The sequence below is a fragment of the Papilio xuthus genome, unplaced genomic scaffold (assembly GCF_000836235.2).
Source record: "Papilio xuthus unplaced genomic scaffold, Pxut_1.1 DF826949.1, whole genome shotgun sequence".
In the NCBI taxonomy this organism is placed as follows: Eukaryota; Metazoa; Arthropoda; class Insecta; order Lepidoptera; family Papilionidae; genus Papilio; species Papilio xuthus.
In genome coordinates, this window is record NW_013531700.1 from 1,993,665 (window position 1) to 2,018,260 (window position 24,596).

A 24,596-nucleotide genomic window follows, 5' to 3' on the forward strand; every position below is an offset into this window, starting at 1 on the left:
TAATCATGTTAATATTACACAATTCTACAAAGTAATACTTAGCTATACCTCCTAATCCAAATAGTGGTTACGTAACAACTCCCTCCCAAGGATATTTTCTGGAAATATGAAACTCGGGGGCGGCGAGATATTTTATTGAGTCGATAAAAGGAAACGGCCCTTAATGGCATTGGCCGAATTATTTAGCTAAATGTTCGAACATGTGTCGCAGTGACTTAAGAGTTTCAGTAATATGTTATGGTACAATATTTTTACGCATTTTCTTCTTACATTTTAACAATACAAGCTGTCGGCCGCGACTGCGTCCGCACCGTATTTATAATACTTATGTATTAGACTATGTGTTCTTCTAGACTACATTCTATGTATATCAATGCATAATTTTAGCGCGATCCATTATATCGTTATGGACATAACTTCTAAAATCATCCATCCATCCATACAACCAAGCATTCGCATTTATAATATTAGTAAGATAGTAAGAAGTAAGGTAAAGAAACTACTTTGGGGAAACAAAGAATCTGACTATCGCAGTTTTAGCTTTATTATTTTGACACGAGTTATTAATATTGCTTAAAAAATTACCTTTGACAATATTTCGGTTACGTAAGTTAGTTACAAAGAGATAGTTTACGAACTTCAAATATTAAAAGTGAAATCCTCACAGAATCAGAAACGTATAAAAGCCGGCGCGGCGTCTGCGGTCAGCCTTTATAAAGTGGACTTTTATATCAGGGGCCCGCGAAACACAACCTCTCCCGTAAAGTATACCTGCGTAGATATAAAGCCGCTAGATGTGACTTTGATAAATTGTATTTATTTGATTTAAATACATTGTTCTAAGATTTATTAAACCTATATTATGTTGGATGAAGGCAATAGTCTAATTAATAGTTTAATTTTATGCGGCCATGAGATGACAATAGTTAGATTAACTATATTTCTTGGTCATATGTTTGTTCAATGTTAAGTACCTTTAATTTAAGTAAGTTTTGGCCTATATTTTTATTAAACATTTTCATAGTTTTATTTTCTTAAAAAATATTATTATAAAATGTAGAATAAATATTGTATATTTGTGTTGTTAAATAGTATAACACTTCCAGCGGTGGATTATCTTCGTGCCTTTTTCTCCCGGAGATTGAATAAGGCTGAAGTGAAGTCGAGTCTGGATTTATGAGGATTCCCGCCGACGCCGCACTCCTCCGATTGCCAGTTTATTTTGTGTCAAAGTGCGTGTGATGCCGGATTGACTCGAAACTCTCTAACCTAATCGCTTCTTGTTTGAATAAAAACGTTACACAACATTTTTAATTTTTTGTAACATGTCATAACAAATATAATATTTATTTTTATTTATGAAATACGTTAAACTAAACCTTCACCTTCTTTCTGACAAATTCTTAGTATACGTATTATGATAAAATAATTAGGAACAGCTATTGGAAAGTTTTATATCCCTGTTTATTTTTGGATAATAGAAGTAATTTTACAGAAAATTTATTCTATTATTACGAAAATATGTGTATTTTATATATAAAAAGCAATGTCAATGGACACACCTTGCAATCTCAGTTGGAAGGCGACAGTTCGACGGCAGCTTGCGCGGACATTTTATGGTCTTCATAAAATAAACGTCGGTTATTACTTATTGCTGCACCTTTCACCTGTCTTAAATGCATGTTACACCACTATTATATTCTTTGAAATAACATTAATACACAAAAGTACGTGAACTATATGGATACTTAAAGTTTTATTTAATTTTAAGCTACACTACGTATTACTTACTGCTACTTTTAATTTTATTGGGGTTCAAAGGATTTTATTATTAATTAAAAAGCTATCTTATTCCTATTTACGAAATGAAGTATAAAGTCATAGAAAACTTTAGAAATCTATCTTAATGTTAATTAACCGATTGACGAAGAAATACCTAACGTAATATATCTATGTTGGCTTCATTCAATACATTCTATATTTCTAATACTTTATGATCTTATACATATAAGTCGCTTAGTATGTTAGCTAGTTTTATATTTTTAAAAGTATTGCCTTGTCTCTTAGTAAAATTTCAGACTTAAAAACATTAGGGTCCTGTCAGTCGGGAGCAAACCTTGATGTAAGTCAATAAAGATATTGTAATATTGGAGGCGAAAGAACGTCAACGCGGCATTTCTGAGTCGTTGTCAAAAGGCATATTCGTCGCTCCCGGCCCCCGCCTCGAGGCGCGTTATCTAATCTCCCAATACATAGAGAAGGGTACTCGTCATCTCGACGAATATTTTTTTATCTCTCCCCAACGATCCACTCGACAAAGGATCGGCCATTTTTCCGGTAATTTCAGACTAGAGAGGGCATTACGTGAAGTTATGTGTGTGATTGTATAATACATTTTACGATCGCATAACTGTGAAATAAAATAAAGGGTGCGACATTTACGGTCCATTTTGTAAATTAAAATGTTTAGTACCGTCAACAGACTGCACCGATTTTTTAATATAAATATTATTAATAACATATATCTTCATCTTACTAATATTATAAATGCGTATGTTTTGATGGATGAATGTTTGAAGGTATCTCTAGAACACCATGGATCTCGCTCAAATTTGGCATAGTTATAGAACATAGTCCGGAAGAACACATAGGTTACTAATTAAGTTTTACTTTATTACGCGCGGACGGAATCGCGGGCGACAGTTAGTCTACTATATGTGTAAAGTAATATTAACTCTGTACCTATAATAATTATTTACTTAACTGTGTCCTCGCTGCAAATGTTAGGCATTAAATGGTAGTAGTAAAATATTACTCAAACAATTCACTTACAAACAATATGTTTTACTTTAAATAAATCCAAATCTTGTTTCTGGTTTGAATAAATCGAGTAATAAAAAAGGGCTCGTCCGGGATTTGAACCCGGGACCTCTCACACCCGAAGCGAGAATCATACCACTAGACCAACGAGCCGCGTGATCTTTGCCGCAAAAGAGTACAGTTAGGTAGTAGTAAATCAGAAGCCTATAACAATAACTTGAATAAAATTTATATAAAGGGTTCTAAGATGACACTTTCTAATCTTGTATATAATGAAAAAGTAATTGGCACAAATTCTTGAAAAGGTCATTAAAATATTTCATTGTATCGGAAGTTCAAATCTGTTGTATTTAGACGTAACATTTTTAATGAATCTTTGAAACCGCAATAGTCAAGTTCATTTCTAGTGGCTATTTATTTTAGTGGAAAGAGCGCTCGACCTGAGCGCCGCGTGTATGTGACTGTACAGATTATAACACTTCTACAAAGTGGACACGACTGTACCAGCAATTTTATATCAGTTTTATTATCATTATTATGATTTCTCTTTTCTATTGAATTCGACTATAAATAGCTAATGCAAATACTTTATGAAAAGTAAGTTAGTTCAAAAGTAAAACTCAATGGAAGCCGAAAGGAAATAGAAGTAAAACAATTAAAAGCTTGGAATTCATTCTTTTCAAATGTAAACTGTATTCTTAGCGGAATAAAAGCGTACAAGTCTCATTTGAAATTTAAAAGTTAAATTAAAATGAATGTTAAAATCTTATAATTTTCTTGTTCATTAAGTATTAGGTGTTTTAGAAGTTATAATTGGTGCATAACATTCGTGTAAAATATTGCTGGGAAGATATCTAATAAGATTGTCTGAATGTAACTTGTTAATCTTTTTACAAATGTAACTAGCTGTTGCCCGCGACTCCGGTCTCGCGGAATAAAAAAAATCTTAATTAATAGCCTATGTGCTCTTCCAGACTATGTTATATGTCTATGCCTAATTTCACGAAGATCTATGCAGCCGTTCTGGAGATACCATATAACAAACATCCATCTATCCATCTAAACATTTGCATTTATAATTTAAGTTTTTATATGAGTTAACTACGAATATTTTTAAGTACGTTCAAATATATTATAAAATATGACTACATTTTTATAATTGTTTTTTTCTCCTTTCTTATAAAACATCAGAAAACATTTGCCGGAACGTTTGCTATCAAATCTCGTGCAAGTGACGTAAAGAGGTGCATCGGAGAAACAGTGTATTCCTAGAGTGGCTGGAACATTTAGACTTTATTTTTATATTTCTAAAGGGGATGAAACATGTAGGTAAAGCCGAGCGTCGGAAAAAACGGAAACTGCATTAAACGTGTCATTTGCAAGCTACTTTTAAAATTTGCAAATGAATAACTTATTTTAGAAATGCTTGTTTTTCTCGTACATTAATTTCGCTTTTAGTGAAAATTTCTTTTAATTTTGAGCACTTTTTAAGAAATTAAATATTTTAAATTTTATTTTCATTTGCAAGTTTTTTTTTGAATGATTTTAAGTATAATGTCTGGAAGAACACATATTCTACTACTCTCTACTTTTAAATATTTTTTTTTAAATCACGCACGGACGTAGTCGCAAGCGACAGCTAGTCTTTCATAAATTCGATGCGAAGTTAAAGTTGAATAATGAATTCATTTTTAACAATGAATATTTTCATCGTCTTACAATCAAATAAAAAGCGCTGTGGCTCCGCGACACTGAATTGATTTTAAACTTTCACGGTCTTTACCATTGATTCCAGTTAAACAATGCCCTTAAAGTTTTAAAAGAGTTTATTTTAATATCATGGGATCACACTTCAACAAAAACTTATGAAGATGTATGATGTATTGATGTACTTATGTAACATTTGCCAACTAACTAAAGTAAATTCAATATTGCGTAGTTTTCATTTTTTTATACTTATACTTTACTAATCCCATACTTTTGTGTTTGTGAAACAAAAGCCTGTATAAAATGCATAAAATTCCTAGCATAAGTGAGATACAGAGTATAGGAATAAAAGATCAAATACTGAAATTATTGTTAAAAAAATATTTACGAGCGTATTTAAATTCAATGCATCTTTTAAAGTTATTCAATGAATAATGATGTTAGTACTGAACTAATATAATAATGTAAGACATCGAATTTTTTAAACCTATTTTATTTAAAACGAACTATTTATTTATGTGATAGTCTTATTAATTCACTGTTTAACTTTACTTCCAACTGTTACTTCAATAACTACTTTGTTCTTGTTAAACAAATGTTCGACATTCATTTAGAAATCAAACATTATTTTGCTTTGCTTAATCATATTGTTTTCATCTTTTTATTCCCTTTCGATTAAACTTTATTAAGAGTCGTGTACATTTGTAATAACAAATATTTATTTTCAATTTAAAATTAGTTTTATTTATTTAATCAATTCATTAGTTTTTAATTATACTAAATTAAGTTCATTGATTTTGGTAGTATTGTTAGTTTTACAATTTGGTTAACTTTTGGACCATTGAAAAATTATACCTACTTTTTCACCTACTTGCTTAATCCGTCTTAGATTTTAAAAGCAATGCTTTATGTTGATTCAATTATGTCAAGTTTAATATATAAGTTACTATCTCGCATACTATTAGGCTATTTTATATCTAACAAAATGAATAAATTAATCCTCCATAGTTAATCTTCAATATAATTCGTTACGAAGCAAACGTCTCGCGAGAAGATTTTTCTTGTCTTAAGTAAATAAAAATCCAATCAGACGCAAATTCAATTTTCATTCCGCCGTCTGCTGGATTCATCCGAGATTCTCCTGCCCTCATTTTTTAACGCTCCTTTTTCATTTCCACACTATTTCATTTAGACGATAGCTTTTTAAAATGTACAGCTAAGTTTATGTATGAGAAATACGCGAAGTATAAACTCTATATTTGTTACGTGCGTTACGTTATTGTTATGAGTTTAACAAATAGAAAATCATCATTTTAAAAATCATAAATACGAAACAGTAAAGCAAAGTTTATTAACAAAGTATACGAGACAACTTATCACCTAAGTATTGTTACTTAAGTTAAGTAAGTGTAAGTTTTAATCATTTTTTTAATAAACAGAGAATTCAAGTTACTAAAGCAACTATACAAATAGTTCTACAAAGAAGTCGAGTCATTTCAGATGTTAATTCCAGCTTGATACTTTTACGCGTTTTTGAGGAACAGGATTTCGACAGACATACGCACGGACAACAAAGTGATAATTCCGTATTTTCGTTTTGAGTTACGAACCCTAAAAACGTCCAGTGTTCGCTGTAAATTAAGGTCACTTCGTTTATCCTTAGGATATAAATTTTCTCACAGTTATTTATGGTGATAGAATATAAAAATGCGTTAATTTCTTTGAGATTTTTATTTCTTAAGGACTATATTTTACATTATTAAGTTTGATTTAATGCATCGTTTACCTAGTTACATTTTCTGAATGTAATTAAAAACAATTGGCTCATAAAAGTTATTATATTAGTAAAATCATCTCTATCAGGCTACTTTATCAGAGCCACATTAAAGTAATTGATCTTAATAATAGAACAATCAAAATTGTAGCAATTTCATCAAACCCGTTCAAAGGAAGGGGTACCAATTAGTAATTCAGATGCGTGGCTCGGGTTCCGCGCAACAAAAGGGGTACAAATAAGCGAAAAACATCTATAAGTGCTTTGGCTTAGAGTTCCGTTGGCGTGTAATTGCTTAGCCCGCGGCGAAATCAACAAAGATTAAACCACTACAGAGATATGTTATTTTGAATGGTGATTATTAAATGGTGGTAGTGCTACAGTGCGTGTAGTAGCTACGGAATATACAATAGTACTACGGCGTAGCATTGCTACAGAGAATAGTAGCGTTAACTACTTCATAATTTTACTACAAGTTGTGTTTATATAAACATTTTAATTGTAATAGGATATGATGTCCACGTTTTCATTGTATATTAAATTAAATTAATTATGTAGTAAAATTATAGTTTGAAAATTACTAATACATGTAGCATAAAAGCATTTTATTTTGTATGAAATATTTACTTGTAATTATCGAATAGTTGTCACCATATTTGTACAGTCTGTTACTTATCTAATCTTTGAAATATTGACGAGCTCGGCTTCCATTTCAAGATGCCTACTTAACAATCAATTAAAGAGAACCTTTAAACCAAGGTTCTATTCAATTCACTAAATTTTCTTTTAATCTAGAAGGTTTTATTTTTATAAACATTTTAAACAATTGATTTAATATTCAATGTTACATATCCCTGAGTTTTCATTACTTGTACAAAAACTTATTTAGGTGACAATTGACTTTGCAAAAGCTGTGAAAACTCACCATAATTGTACTATTTCATCTTACTTCTACAATATTGTAATACGAAAATTTAGATATATGTTTATTAGCTGTAACTCCAAAACTATTAAACTGATGTTTAATAAAATTGCCAAAGATTTAGATTACCATCTTGAATAGTGCAATAACTAAAGTCTAGGCCAAAAGCTACTTTTAAATATATTCTATGTTAAAGCTGTTCAATGGTGTTATTGTATTGGCGCGTTAACGCCGTGTCCGCGGTTAGATCGCGGCGTACGCGGTGCGGCGGTGCGTGAATGACGGCTGTCGACCGCTTTTATTGAAATACAAATTTATTTGTGGTTAAATTTTAAATACGATTTACAAGTATTGTAAATCTTATTAAACCATTTTAATTAAATTCTCATTCGTGATTTCATACGAAGATATTTGAATATAAAAGCTTTTAATCATTAAAATATCCTATATGTTCGATATTTTTTTTTAAAACACAATTTCAGATACGAAATGGAACGTACATTTTTTCTTAATTACTTTTCTTTTCTTTTGTGCCAGTAACATTTGTGTTTTAAATTGTTTTAGCTATATTTAAATAATATAAAATCATAAATTGTTACCGTACTGTTATCTGTGACGTGATATTGCCGCGCATTTCCATAATATCCGTTTTATGGTGATCAGGAAATCGCATTCGGTTTTTTAATAACAGACTTTGCGATATTTCATTTGCTGTGTTAATTTTTTTTTTACAGTATTTAAACAAAAACACGTCAAATTTATATTATTTTTTTAATTTGATTATTTTAACTATAAATATTGAAACATAATACGAGTACAAACTTAGACATAACTACTACTGACTGACATAACTGACTATTTTTCTTACAAAAAATTTGTGATTGTAGTACACACGCTAGAATTTAATGATATTTCAACCTAATGAAACTTTCGTGAGACATTATAATAAACTTATATAAAAACGGCTAAACAGTGAGCTGAGGGCCGCGTCCGCGAAATAATATCAGTCCCACTCACCCTGAAGAAGGGCCCCTGATGGGCTCGAAACTAATCGGTGCCGCCGCCGGACTTTAAGACTATAAGTCTAATGATTTTGTATAGCATAGGTTTAACTTTCGCATAAATGAATCGAAGTTTCATTAAGGTAAGTCCCCTTGGGCATCGCGTCGCACTCACCGGACGAACTTTGAAAAATTCTCAACTAGTTTATTTTGCTGAGACTGTACAGTGTTCAGAACTAAACTAAGTTAAGGTACAAGTTTCCACATGGCCTCTGTGTTCTAGAAATTTAATTATTAAGTCTTATAACTTTGTCAATGATGATATAGGAATTATATAGAAATCGTATGGATTACATCAAGTATTTACAACATATTGGTACTTTTTAAATACTAATTTCTATTTATTTTAAAAGAGTTATAAAAAAGAGTTCGTATATATTTTTTTTTGTACAAAAATATTAGCAGATTTTTGTACAATTCCTACTAAACTCTAAGCTTGTGCTAGGTCATGGTTTACAACAATAGTCGAATGGCGAGATTCGAACCCCCCACCTCGTGATAGTTAATCCGTACCCTTAACCATTAGGCTATTGGTGCTTAAACGAACGCGCATGGACGCTAATTTTATAAATATTCGTCATGCAAATCTATTTTCAAATGAAAGATAAAAATATATTGTCGACAGTTGAAAATCCTGTGATATTTATTTATAATATCTTATAAATATAACCTTGAACATTAGTATATTATTCTCAATTTATACCAAAAAAAAACAAATTATGCTTGAGTTGACAACTAATTGTTATATAACTAATTCAAACTGTCACGTTGGTATTACACGTAATTAAACCGGAGATAGTTGTACATATGTAATACATATGTATTGACAATGCTAAGGTGTTACAAGGTTGTTTAACAATCTCAACAAGATTGCAAAGCATAATTAAACTATGTATACGTGACAATTTGACATAAATTAAATTATATATTTGCTGATTTCCGTTTCCCTTTTGGAAGATACGTTATACATTTTCTTTATTTAATCCTACTAATATTATAAATACAAATCTTAAGATGGATGGATGTTTGAAGGTATTCAGAGCGGCTTTAATGTGTCATAGATGTAGAACATAGTCTGGATGAACGCATAGATTACTAATTTTTTTATTCCGCGCGGACAAGGTCGCGGGCGACAGCTAGTTCTTCTATAAACAAAGGTATTTGCTTACTTTCAATCTATGTAGCACTTTTGTTGTTATGTATCAACAATTTGCACACTAGAATCTATTAAAAAGGATTCTTTAATAAGTTACGAATGTAAAAATGTAACCTATTATAAATTAAATGAAGGCGAGTAAATTCATGCAAAAAATATTTAATCTCTCAACATGCTCAATAAATTTGAAGTAGCGAAGATTAACCGAGGCCCGGTAGCTCAGTTTGTTCATTTTTATTCATTCAGCATTCACGCCGACGTTGCCAAATGTATTCATGGGCAAATTCAGTGGAAAATTTTCCTACGAGTTTCATTTTGAATTCCTGTTTAGTTGTTCGCACTTAGACGGTACGTTTTATGTATTTTTTAAGGTATATTGATATAAATTTTTGTTATGAATACTTACTACACACTCAGAGTGTAATGAGAGTTTGTAATGTTACGATGAAAATCCGGAAATGAACCAGTGTATTGACTCAACACTAGCCTTACTAAAATGTCGACGTTTATGTCCCCTCACTATTCATTCTGACACTGGACTTTGTAACTTTTCATGTCACTTTGCACTTTGCACGTCATTCGCGCCAAGTGATTCTTATTAATAATGTCTAAAAGTAGAAAGATGAAAAGTCTAAAAGTGAATTTGCGATGATTGGTATTAAAAAAAAAACAAAATATTTGAATTAAAATATTTAAAAAATATAGATAAGTTACGCAAAAAGAGCTTAATTTTAAAGTGGGAAATTATTAATTTCCATTTACTATCTTAGTTAATACTATGCTGTAACAAATATATAAATTTATCTTAATACAAAATAAATGAGAGCTTATGTTATTAATCTTAGGTTGTTGTCAAGTAATCCAGTTTGCGAAGCCGGTATCGTCACATCCGGGAACTGCGAGCCTTGACTAAGTGCACCATAAACTGATTATGTTCTCAGTCGCCCTTAGCTCAAAGATAATGTAATCTATTTACTTATTTTTTTAATGTATTTATTTATTTATACATTTTTTGAATACAAAAGAGATAAATTGTGTATATGAAGGACGAAATTTGAGGTACCATCATCATCAGTGCACTATACGTCCCCACCGAGGGGCTCGGAGCCTCCCCTCAGTTAAGGGTGATAAGGTCATAGTCAACCACACTGGCCAAGTGCGTGTTGGTTGACTTCACACATATCTTTGAATTTCGAAATCGAAAAACACATTGGTACATGGCGGGATTCGAACCCAGGACCTGCAGATTGCAAGTCAAGTGCTTGACCCCTGAGCCACCGACGCTCTCATTTGAGATATAACGACTGATAAACATTTATGAAAATCTATTACAATTGCTAACCAATCATGGGGAAAAGGTCAAGGAAATAATGTTATTTAAGAAACTAACATGTAACTTACAATATATAATAATTTTATATATGAAGCTAAACGTTCCCACAAATGGGTAGCTAATTACATAGAAGTAAATATATACAATCAGTTGAAACCTATCTTGTATTTAGATTACGAACTAACCCGTGAAATATATTCAGGAAATCAAATATGGCTTCTGAGCATAACATACGTGTCTGAACATCCGGTTATTGAATATCCGGACTAGAGTTCGATTTCCTACATTTCTATGCATACCAGTTACTTGTTTAGTTTGCAATAAAGTGAATTCAGTGTTATTTATACATATTATTTATAAAATAAATATAAGATATACTAATATACTTTATATTGTAAATGAAGTAAACATTAGTATCACGTAAATCTAATTTTCGAATTTTATATGTACATACATCTCGGAACAGTTTATAAAAGACAGAATAAGAGACATCTCTTTGTTTTTAGAGTTTTTTATGTGGAAGTTACAGGGGTACACGGCATCATCTAAGGAATTTTCGTAATTATCAAAAAGTTGCGTTTTAAAATGAGAATAAAGAATAATTAATAAAATAAACATCAACTTTAGTAATAATTTTTGTTCCTTTGCAGTTTTATCAAAGGGCGCTGTATCAAATAACATGCGGTGTGCCTTTCTCCTACAAGAAGAAAAAAATTGCAAAAAAGGCCTGGTTTCGGCACTGGAAACTCATGGTAAACCATTCAGGAAACACAACGCACAGCAAGTTTATGCTATAGTCGTATTCGGAGTGTGAAACTACAATTCGGTTTATGGTAGTCTCGAACTGCATGTCCCTGGGGCAGCAGTTGTGCATCTGCTATAACGGGGTTCAATTGAAATTTGTTGCAAGAACTTATGCACCAGGCCAGAAACATTTCAATATATGCTGATTACGTACTCTTTGACGTGAGTCTTCATGCTTCAATTACTTGTTTGTTTTGATGAATGGAAGTTCATGTTCCGCTGCGAGATTTGAATAAATCTACATTACATACGCTGAGTCCGTTATAAACGTCCACAAGTATTATTTGGCGGTAAATGTGATATTTTAAAAAGAAACATTCAAACATGGATCATTTATACATTTATAGTTTTAACTTTAATATGTGTGATACAAGTCTTTGAGCTTCTCATTTCTAAGCAGGAGACAGTGCGAAATAATCGGCCAAGACAATATTTTGAGTTACTGCGCGCGCGGAATCAGTATTCGAATATCTATGAGCAGAGAACTTGTCAACCTCTTCTTCATAATTTGATAAATTAAAAAAAATATTAGCAAATACACAATCTTTAGCTAGAATCGGAGTAAACGTTATCATAGTAAAGCTTATATCAAATGGAAAAGGTATTAGTTGGCAGCACACTTGAGTGTAGTGGGTATATATTTTCACTTTGAAGTGTCCGCTTACGTTGCTGTGCGACTGACTGCTGGAGTTATTGCTCTTCAAACGAGTACGTTCTGAACATGTTTTATAGCGGTATCAGACACTGCTTCGCTGTAGACGTTCAAATACTTTCTATGTAATTTGGTAGTCAGTGTTTTGGATATTGTGCTGCTAAAATATTATAAGAGAAGATAAATGAAATGTTTAAAATTAGCGTGTGAACTTTAAACATTTTGGTGAAATTAATTATTACGAAGCAAGGTTTACTTACGAAGCAAACTTTTGCATCGATAGATATTCTACGTAACTATGATAATTTCATTTATTGTCAGAAATACTATAAAGTCCGACACTTTTTAGTTCTTTAAAAAGCAACGAACAAGTTTTGTGACTAATTGAGGTGGAACAAAGTTTCCATAGTTGGGGCAGAGTTGGCCGCGTGCGGTCGTGTCGTTGGGAAAGTTTAAAAAATTTCGAACGAATTTACCTCAAAGGTAGTGAAGTAACATGAAACTAAACGAAGCTTTACATTAGTGGTATATAAACGTACAGTAGTGTTTTGTTTTAAAGCGAAAAAATGTTTGATTGTTTAAACAGAATTATGGATAAAAAGGAACAGAACAATATAGATTTATTTAGCTTTAAAATATTATTTATAGGTTTTAAACTTTAACAGTAACTCTCGTAATAAATGGTGTATTTAAAAATGAAATAACTCAAAGTTGAGATGACATTTAAAATCATTCAATCAATTATGATGCAGTGCTTTTAAACACAATAAAGTCATTAATTAAGTACATTATAAACGGAATATTACGCTGACTGTTCGTATCTCGTGACAGATCCATCAAAATATTATTTCTGTTGCCTTGTTAATGTGACAACTATAAACTAGCTGTTGCCTACAATTTCGATGCGTTGAATAAAAAAAACATTATTTATTTCCAGTAATTTATTATGTGAAAATAAAAATAGAACCCAAGTCGTAACCGTGATGTAGACATGACGTAGACGTAACGTAGACGTAACGTAGGCGTAACGTAGACGTAACGTAGACGTAAAGATCATGTAGCATAAACGTAGGTATACATAAACATGGAACTTGAAGTTTTATTATATTTTATATACATAACGAGTTAATGAGAAAACCGTCGTTGACCGAGCTAAATAAGGCAAAGTTTCCATTGAGGTGACGAAGTTCTGTTAAACCGGATAGGAGTTTCACAGTCATGTCGTAAGGAAAGTTTTAAAAAATTCTAGACCAGTTCATTGTCTACAAACTGAACTGTGTGTGAAAAAGATAGTTTGCAAAGTTAAATAATTTTACAGTTATTTCAATCAAATTAAATGTGATGTCGTTTTGTTATCAAACAAATAAATACGTCTGTTTTTTTTTTTCAGAGAGAGTAAGAGAGATGACAATGTGTATGTGAGTGTTTCGACAGTCGAGACCCAAAATTAAACTAGTCTTATCCTTATTAAATATTTTGTCTGGCATTCCTTTAGTATTATTAAATATCAAAATGATAACAAATATACGTTCTGTTGCATAGATAACTAATCGCTAAAAGCGCAATCGTATGGCAATAATGAATACATCGCCAAAGCTAAACACAATAGCTCATATTTCATGTTCTAGTATGTATGTAAATTGAATATTTGAATAGTTAAATCATGTATTGTTGAGTACATATACGTCATTATATAAAAGAATATTAGTAACTTATAATATTATACTAGTATTATAAATGCGAATGTTTGTTTGAAGGCATCTACTGAACGGATATCAATGAAATTTAGCATAAATATAAAACATAGTCTGGAAGAAATTTTAATGTTTAAATAAATTATGTTTACAAAAAATATTTATTCCGAATGTTTTTACTAAATGTTGCAAACAGAAGTTACATTTTTCTTAACTTCAAATAATGACTTAACATAAAATTGTGACGCTAAAAAAAGGGAGGTAGGCAGAGATTACAGAATTAAATTTTGATATATATTTGGTCTGTATCTTCTTATCACTTCTGCGACTGTATTTAATATTAATTAAAAAAGATCTGTTTTCCGATTTAAAACTTTTAAATACAAATAGCAGTAGAATTTAAAATCTGTTTAATTTGTAAGCGTTATTTATTGTATGTGCCCATTAAAACGATGCAACAATTGTGTACAGCATGCAAATTAGATCGCAAACATTCGGTGCATCGCAGTGTTCGCGAAACAATATAATTTTCTGATGCATTGAAATATGCAACCATATATTGAACGAGATACTTTAACTGTATGTTACCAGCATAGCGAATAATTGGTCAATTATCATAATGTCTAGGCATTCAAAATATATATCCTATACTTTTACTATATATGTTACTAGCATATTGAATACTTGGTAATCTATTGTAATGTCTAGGCATTCATAATAAATAACCTTTATCCTGGTAATTTAAAATTTGTAACAAAATACACCATTTTGTGATAATTAAATAACTAATATAACTCTATTTCAAACTTTGTATTATAAGAGATTTTGGTAAACTAGCAGCGTGAAAACCGAGGTTATCAATACATCATCATCCGCAACACCAGAGGAACTGCAAATTTTAATGTAACAAATTTTTGTGAATTAGTCACATAATAATTAATATAGAGTTAAGTAATTCAATAATAAGTTTATGTATATATTATTAAGTTATTATATTTTTCAATTGCTAAATAGTTATAGTTATAGTTTCGTTACATGTTATCTAATAAATAAACATTAATAGGGGTATCTAACAAATAATAAAATATATTTTGATTTTCACTCTCACTTAGATTGCTTTGGTTGGGGCTCTGCTATGTCCCCTGATGGAAATATGGTTTTCAATGCGTAAAAGCGGTCAAATATTATATTCAATTGAAAAGCTACATGAAATATTCAAATAGCTGCCTTAACAGGCAATGTTGCGATACAGAAGGCTTTCATTTCCGGACAAAGCCGCGGGCGCGCCGCCCATCGACACCGAAGCAGATAAATATTTTTGCGGCCACTACATAAATAATCTATAATGGATTTCCTTTTCGTGACTCGTTGAAAGGCAACGCTAAAGCTAAGACATACTGTGTTTGGACACTAGAAGAGCCATTTACTTTTCCGTTATTCTTATTAAGCTAAATATAATTAACTAAAAGCTCGCTGCAAGTAAGTGGTGTCACCATCAACCAATAATTTCTCCCACTTTTTACCGACATTATTTAAGTAATCGGCTCCTTTTTGAGACAACCATCTGGCTGTATCGTTGTGTAGTGAGAATAGTTGTGTATATTTCGGATTTAGGTACAATTCCATTACTATTTATGTATTCTAAACATGATAAATATTTGACACATCTAGTATAATATTATGTATATCATTGTTTTCCATTATTTGATTTTCAGTCAGCATTATGTAAATGGAACCAAATAGCTACTTTATAAAAATAATATCATACTTGGTGTTGTGTTATGTTCTATTTTTTTTTATATAATCTTCTAAAAAGATATACCAATAAATTATGGTACGTTGTTACTGTAAGTAGTACACTTTACCTAAAGTCAAATTTTTATTCCTCTTTCTTTAAAACATGAAACGATTAAGTCGCTGTAGAGAAGCGAGCATGTCGCGACTTCCCAGCCTCGGGGCTTACAACTTCGCGTCTTTCTATTTAATAAAGATTCTATGTAATCGTAATGCTTGAAATATTCTACATTTATTTATTGTACATTATTGTTTTAAAATAATCATTTAAGTACGTTGTAAATAAATTATTTGTTTTGATAACTAAGACACAATAAACTTAAATTTAAAAGTTATTAGCTTTTATTATTATCGCAGACTAGCTGTCGTCCGCGACTCTTTCCGCGCTGAAATAAAAAAATAATTAGTAGCCTACGTGTTATTCCAGACAATGTTCTATATGTATGCCAAATTTCATCTAGATCCGTTGACCCGTTTTGGAGATACCTTTAAACAAACATCCGTCCATACATCCAAACATTCGCATTTATAATATTAGTAAGATTCAAACTTAAATTTTATCTTCAACATAATTTTTTTCTAATAATTGTTAATTACTTGTGTCGATAAAACCGCATATTGAATATTTTACATTTAAAGATATGTCGCATAGTTGTAATTTTACTCGCTTACTTAAAATCGATGACTGTTTTACTTTAGTATCAAATTTAACACCAAGTTTAAAGAACAACTAGAAAGAAATCCACACCAAACCTAATTCAATCTACTTAATTCGGGTTAAGCGGATCTCTAGTGAAATAAAATCAGCTGAAGCGAGACACTCGTGTGAAGAGCGATAACTCCCAGTCGACGTGTCTGTCTGCAGGACACTCTCAGTGAAAATATTAACCACTCGAATTCCGACTTCAGAGATTTTCCCTACATTTAGAACTACGTATCAAATTATTTTTTGTCTGTGAATTAAAATATGCAGTTTGGTGAAGAACACGAAACTAGGACGTACTGCGTGTCAGCAGTTAAGTAACCTATATGATTTTTTTAATCGTCTTCTGAAAAGTGGTCTGAAGGTAAAATAAAACGTCTTTACAGACAGACGGACGGATAACATAGTGATCCTATAAGGATCCCATTTTTTTGTTTCGAGGTACGGAACCCTATAAAGGAGAAATGTTAATATTTTGCCGAAAGTATTAAATATTTAGGATATACGTATTATCAGCAAAGATGGCGTATACGAAATCACAAACACCTCATAATACAAAACATAAAACCATAGAAAATCTGGAATTTTAAAAATTTTAAGTTGAATAAAAAATGAAAATGAAGTAAATGTTGGACATCCTTTATATTAAGTTCGTGTAAAACCTTTTCGCCAAATATGAAGGTAAATAGAAATTTGAGCTTCTTCAAGAATGTAAATTAGATAAACGACGAAACACTTTTTGTTATTACGGCCGCTGAAACAGAGTACAACCTTTTGCCTTATTAACTTTAATTTTTAATATTCGCGCGCAAGCCGCGTAAAATTGCAATCTACGTTTGAATGAAACAGCCTTTTTTTGGTACTTTGGCGTAATTTAAAATCACAATTACACGGTAATATTCGGAGAGAACATCGTTTTAGAATTACTACATTACTATACATATATACAAAGATATAAGTTTGTTCATTTGTTAACCATTAAGAGTATGTTAGACTCATTGTATCATATTACCGCTGACTCCATTTTTTTCAAAGAGAATGTCAAGATGATTAGTAACAATACTGAATTAAATCCGGCAGGTAGATAAAGAGAAAAATAACTTTGCTAACAAACATTTAACCTTTTTAAATTTATTTTTCCTGTATCCAAAATACGCTGTAGCTATTTATATTTAGTAGATATTTCTTTAAGATATTTTCAATATGAAATTACTCATCCATATCATGGCTGTGATGGATCGGGAAAGAAAATTAAAAGCTAAGCAATCGGTCGATACATCATCTTTGAACTTGCGAGAATATATTCAAATAAGATATCTATAGGAATCGCTCGATCATGGAAGAACACATTGTTTATAGTAGCTAGATATACTTTTACGTCATAACATATTCTCTAATTAAAAAAAAAACAAAAATTGATGAGTTTAATTCCTAAATTTGCCTCTAAACCATAAACTACATGCTGAATGAAGTCGACGATTCTTTACATGAAAACAATCGGTCTGACCAGGCCCAAGAACCAAACACAGACACCTAGATAGAGCCAGCTGATGGCGCACTGTGGATGCACTTTGCCTTACTACGGAGACATATGTTTAGTAAAGTCATAGTTTTTGAATGTCAACAATTCTCACAAATTGTTAAGTAACTTAAATAACATAATTATTTTACAAAGACGTAATATAATGTAATTCAATTTAAGTTCTTAGCAAATATTATTCTATGTTACCGAAGCCTGTGCTCTATCGATCCACAAGCCTTAAGGAGACAAGATGTAACACATTGCATGCCCCTGCCCTCGGGTGCATAAGTTCTCGCCACATATTTCAAACCGACACCGTTAGATGCGTCACTACCGAGATAGTATTCAAAACTACATTTATCGAAATGTACTATTAGTCAAAGGAACGTATCAAACTATCTGATTCTGAATATTAATATTAAATGTACTATTTACTTTTAAATGGTGTACTTAAATGTATATATGTTTAATAGATCGTCAAGCGTATCTGATTGCGGTAGTAAGGTAAGTTGAGAGATATTGATGTTAACGGCAGATCCAATGATCCATGATCTTACGCAAATTAACAAGAGCTAATAGTCTATTGGTTAACAGATCATAGATAAGGTTGGTTGAGCTAATACGTTTATACTACTGTATTATAAAAAAAATATTCTGAAACCAAAAAACATTCTTAAACAAAATGCAGTAAAAAGTAACCATATAATGTCATGAACACCCTCGAAAGTAATAAATTTCTCTTCCTGATTTATGTCTATACTTTACAATTATTCTTATTTCGGAGTCGTTGTCAGCCTGATGTCTTAGACCTATTTACGTTTAAGTTAGTACCGAGACCGTAACCACCTCCTTTTTGAAACCGGCTAAAAAGTAAAACTTAGTTAGGTGATGTTTTAAAGGTTTGTGCGAAAATTCATTCGAAAATGTATTATTTTTGGCTCTAATACTATTGAGTAAAGAATTAAATAGATGAATATCAAAGTTTACCTACTAAATATTTCTTCTTTAAAAGTAAAATTTAAAGTAAATTTTGACACAAACTTGTTTCTACAAAACTCAGCTATATTAGATCAAAAATATTTCTAAGTAAAAGTTATGAAACGTAGTCTGTAGCTCGACGTTCGGGTCTGTGGAAACTTGTTAGCGACAGTTACTGCGATATTTTATTAGCGTCATAAAATAAAAGTTTTCGCTGTGAAGTTCTGGCGCACCTCCATGCACCTTTGATGTTGACATATTTTTAAACTTGTATCGAGAACTTTCATAAAGTTAAAACTCGAAACTGATTTCAGAAACATATTTCGATAATTTTATTTACATCTGAGAACTTTTAACTTTAAATAAACTAATATAAACATCTTGTAGATAGTAGTGATACGTAGGTTTAATAATCACAGCATGATTATAGCGTGGCCTTAACATAAGTCACTAAAACTTTTATGGGGGTCTTCGAACTAGGTAAATAAACTAAGGTTTACAAATTCAATATCTAGATGGCGTTGTATTATTAATCTTAAAATTTATTGATATCAAATTATTTCCTTTTTTTATTGTTAACTGTAAGTTTATACATTATAGAATTGAATTTACTAAAAAAAAGACGTAGTAAATATACGAATACTTTGTTCAATTTTAAGATATAACGTAACTAGTATTCATTGAGATGTTACTTTGAACAATTTTAATTTGCAGCGTCGCCGGTCGGGCGGCGGTTTTAGCGTGATTAAAGCGTCGAAGCCGTTTGATGTTTTCCGAATATCTTTCAGCAGCGGCTGGAGGCTGCGCGCACAGATAAAACTTACAATTTAATACCTTTCGAGAATCGTTAAATAGAAACCGAATTCACTATTTTGTTTTAAAAATATATTATACAAAGAAAAGTGTATAAAAACAATCAGATTAAATTGTTCATATCACAGTATCTTTTATTTTATAATTTTCCTATTTTCCACTTAATTTTGCATTGCTCATGTTTTATTTCGTAAAATATTAATTGATTTGATATTTATTTAAATAAACGATTTTTAAAAAATATAATATTGTAAGTGCTGTAGCTGATATTTCAATTTCATCAAAATAGTACCTCGTGTCAAAAAGTAATTAAATTATCTGGCCTCAATTGTAGAGCCGGCGAGATAAAAGCTGTAACCGCCTTTGAAGCTTCCGAGGCTATCGAGACCGACGTTTCCTTTGATATTTAAATGCCTTCATGGATTTCTTTTCACTTGTTGTGCGGAAGATACTTGAAGACTTTTTATATCTTTTTTTTTATATATATATATATATAGGAGAAGGGGGCAAACGAGCAACGAATCGCCTAATATTACGTACGTACGTCTTATTCTTTACAATGCAGAGTTTTTTATTTCTTTCTTTACTGATTTTCTTATACTTCCTTTCAAACCACGTATCTACGATAAAGAAGTCAACTAAGTTATATTACCAATCAAACCTATCACTATTTTAAATCAAATTCGACTTAATTTCGGATTTTATTCCAAAAGGGATAAATCATGAACAAGGATAGTCTTAGAGGTACCTAACTTGATTCAATGGAGATTTATTAACTTAAGCGCATTAAAAACCGATTAATTGCGTTCGATTAGTGAGAATTATTCGTTGCTTCCAAATCCAAACGATTTTAAATTGGGACGTTATCGTTATGCACAGAAAGTTACCAAAGTCTTTTGAAAGCTTTCAAAGAAATTAAGTATTTTTCTAATTTATTATTAATTTGTAAATATATATTGGTAACCAATGAACTCAAAAACTACCTAACTGATTACAAAACTTCTTTTACTATTATAATGCTAAATTATCCCCAGTAATATTTAACTAATATTATAAATGCGGATGTTTAAATGGATGAATAGATGTTTGAAAGTATCTCCAGAACGGTTGAATGGATCGCGCTGAAATTTGGTATAAATGTAGAACATACTCGTAGTCTGGAAGAACAATAGGCTATTAATTATTTTTTTTTAATTCCGCTTTTTTTTTAATATCCGGACGTAGTCGCGGATAACAGCCAGTAATTTATATATTCAATATTGGAACTATATGTTTTACTAATAATAAATGTGCATCCGTGCAAAGTCAGGATGGACCTACAGTCTATAATAAAAATTCGTCTTTACTTTGAACTTCTTGGAAAGCATTAAATCGGTTCGTTTATCGTACATCCATTCCTGCGGTGAGCTTAAAAGGAATGAAAACATCAAATAGATTCCGAGCCTTAATCACCGGTAAACCACGGGCTCTTTGCACAAACGCTTCACTTGCTTTATTTTGTGTTGAATTTATTCACTATAGTATTTAACAATAAACTCCGTATAGTGTACATATCACGAAATATAATAATTGTTTCCATTTCTTTCTAATCAGACTAGGCGCATAGCAATCAGTCAGGAAATTGTAATGTGAACCAGGCTATGTTCTACATCTATGCCAAATTTCAGCGACATTCATGCAGCCGTTCTGGAGATACCTACTAACAAATCCATCATACATCAAAACGCCACTCCGTCCGCGCGGAATTAAAAAAAAACATAATTAGTAGTCTTGAGTTCTTCCAGACTATATTTTATATGTATGCCAATGTTTTATCGAGATCTATTCAGCCGTTCTGGAGATGCCTTCAAACAAACATCAATTCATCCATCCACTGAAACATTTGCATTTATAATATTAATAAGATTAGGATAGAGATTACTACAAGGTTATGATAAACTTCAAATTACTATGCATATATCTGTTTTCGTGAAGTTTAATTTGTCACAATATAAAGTTTTCTAACCAATACGGACGCTCGGAAACTTCGAGTCCATCTGCGATAAGTTTTCGATTAGTTTGTCGGTCGGTTCTCGAATATACTAAAATATTTATTATATAACTTCTATGAATCATGTTTCGAAAGAGACATTGGAATCTTTACTTGCTATAAAATACTTAGATAACTATAGAAAAGTACATTTAATTGAAAAATATAAATAAATGAACAAAAAAATAATATATCTTTATGCACTTCATTGAATTCGACGGAGGAGGGGACGCAAAGTAATAGGAAATATTCTCTTTCTTTGCGTCTCCTCCTCCGTCGATCAAAGGTAACTAATCTGCAATTGTAGATGTCTATGGGTTAAAGTCGCTTCACGATTTCAGCGAACTCATGTGGCAGCTTGCTCATTTTGCCACCTTATAATAAAAAAAAACTTCTCTATATTAAATTTAACTGTGTCTTTCGCGTCCATTCTTTGTAACCATTTCTTAAAAAGGGGTAGTTAAAAAGTTTTCGCTTCCTGTATTAATATAATAAAATAGAATGATTATATTCCCGTAAATTAGGGACAGTGGACCTAAACAGTTGCATCTCTTAACTTAGTGTACAGTTTCCGTCTGCTATTTCTAATATCAGAGTTTAGTCGGCATAGTCAATGCAGTCAGTCCAGTTGGTCAGAAACTTACGTCGCACCTTCCGCACGGTTCGACAATTGTTATCGAACTAGATTCAATGATTCAAACCGTTAATACACGGATGTAAATTAAATCTAGCTAAATGAGACATAGCATAAATACATCTTACTAATATTATAAATGCGGATATTTCTATATGTATGGATAGATACATGTTTGTTTAAAAGTATTTCCAGAACGGAATAACGGTCTCAGTGAAATTTGGTATAGATGTAGAGCGTAGTCTGAAAAAAACGTAGGCTACTAATTAAGTATTCCTCTTTATAATTCCACGCAAGCGAAGGCATGTGTGTTTAAAAAAATAGATTTTTTTATCGTAAAAATCAATCGTAAAATAGTTTTATTTCTATTTTAGTATTAATGCCAAATCATTTTAAAAACCGATGACGTATATTAAGCCACATCCAGTAGTATTTCATAAGAGATATCTTTGTTGACAGAGCACGTTTCGTCTACTAACAGCTTTCGACAAATTTCTCAACCCGAATTTGTGAATGAAGACCAGATTTGGAAACAATCCAGACTTCACACACAATTAAGACTTAAATTGTACAGATATAAGCCTCTTTTTTGAAAAGGTTTTATCTACAATATAGGTAAATACATCGTTATTATTATTACGTATAGCTACACGAAGTATAGAATGCCGACAAAATATCTATGCATTAGTTCGACGCTAAAATTTTCTTCTTTAAACTAAAACTGTATTAAAAGAACTTATGTCAAAGTATTTACATTTGAAATCGCAATAAAATTTTCAATAACCAATGCACAAATGTTGTTTTCGAAATTCAATGTATTTCGCAAGGAAAGTTGCCAGCTACACGTTGGGCGCCAAAGTGTCCCGGCGGTACAAATTGACTACGCCAACCTCGCATGGGCTGCCTGAATTGTGCAGAGGAGTAACATTCCGTGACCGAACTCCACGATGAACGGTCGTGTCACGTCCTAACAAAATATACTAAAAATTTACGCTAAGACATGCACGAACACGACATGAATGTAGAAAGTATTTACTTACATTTCTAAATGAAATGCATTTCTTTTACAGCTTCAGTCAATAAAATAAGAAAACCATCATATTAGTTCGAAAGCATATCTTATTAACAATAAATTTTTACGATTTATCAGAAAGAAATTGTCCTTAAACTTTTAGGATTTTAATGGGTACAAAATATTTTAAAGTAATTTGCTATGAAATTACTTTCGATCAATTTTTATATCAAAATGACTAGAAGATAAACGATGTATAATAATTAAAATCATAATGTTTCATTATTTATATTTTTTCATAATTTTAATATTAAATATGTGTCTTCCAACTAAAACAAACAAAATTCTCACACGTACTTTTAAATTAATGCATTTTTTCCAATGATTATGTCCACAACGTGTCTTAAAATTCAACAATAAGCGGTTACTGGTTTTGCCAGGTTGATAACTACATGCACATGATTTAATTTTGGGACACGATGTATATCTAAATCATATATAGATTTAATTTAACTAGTTTAAGAAAACAAAAAGCTCACGTCTTATTCTTAAGATTTGAAATTCGCGCATGCGTCGACTGAAGCCACGCCTTCTAGCGAAAGAGATAACATTTTAGTCTCTGCTTTCATTCAGTTTTATCTGATTTATAGTACAATTGATTTTTAGATAAAGTATTTGTTACTATCGAAATGACAATTATTTTATTAGCTATCAACTACGAGTATAATATTGTCGGCTATTTACAAAAAGCTGACGAATGTCTAGGAGAAACGTCGTAAAAATTTTCTTTGTAACTTTTTTAGCTTTATAAGTCGAGTAATAGTAAATTAGTGACATTTTATATCTGAGATGCCTCAGACCTAATAAGACAATAGTTGTTCAATATAGACGTATATAAGAAAGAAGAGCACTTTTTTATTTTCGAGGGTTTTATGCCATTCTTATATCACTTTGTTTGAGAATTTTTTTTGAACTTTTTTAATTAACGATATGAATTTTTAATAAAGCAATACAATGTGTCAAGCGTTTGTGTTTTATTCTTATTATATTAAGACGTGTACAACGTGATAAAAAAACGGATGTGTTTTAGTACGTGTGTTTACGCAGTGTAAACTGACGATTACAAGATACATTGATTGAATTGCTAATTTATATATAAATATATTGTTGTATTAAAAATACGTGTAT

At 31.1% G+C, this 24,596-nt stretch overlaps 1 non-coding gene across 1 annotated transcript; it reads right to left on the reverse strand.

The window, feature by feature from the left end:
* Positions 1 to 2,901: 2,901 nt before the first annotated feature.
* On the reverse strand, positions 2,902 to 2,973 carry TRNAP-CGG (transfer RNA proline (anticodon CGG)). Its single transcript has one exon. It is a non-coding gene; the product is annotated as a tRNA-Pro (tRNA).
* Between the last annotated feature and the right edge of the window lie 21,623 nt (positions 2,974 to 24,596).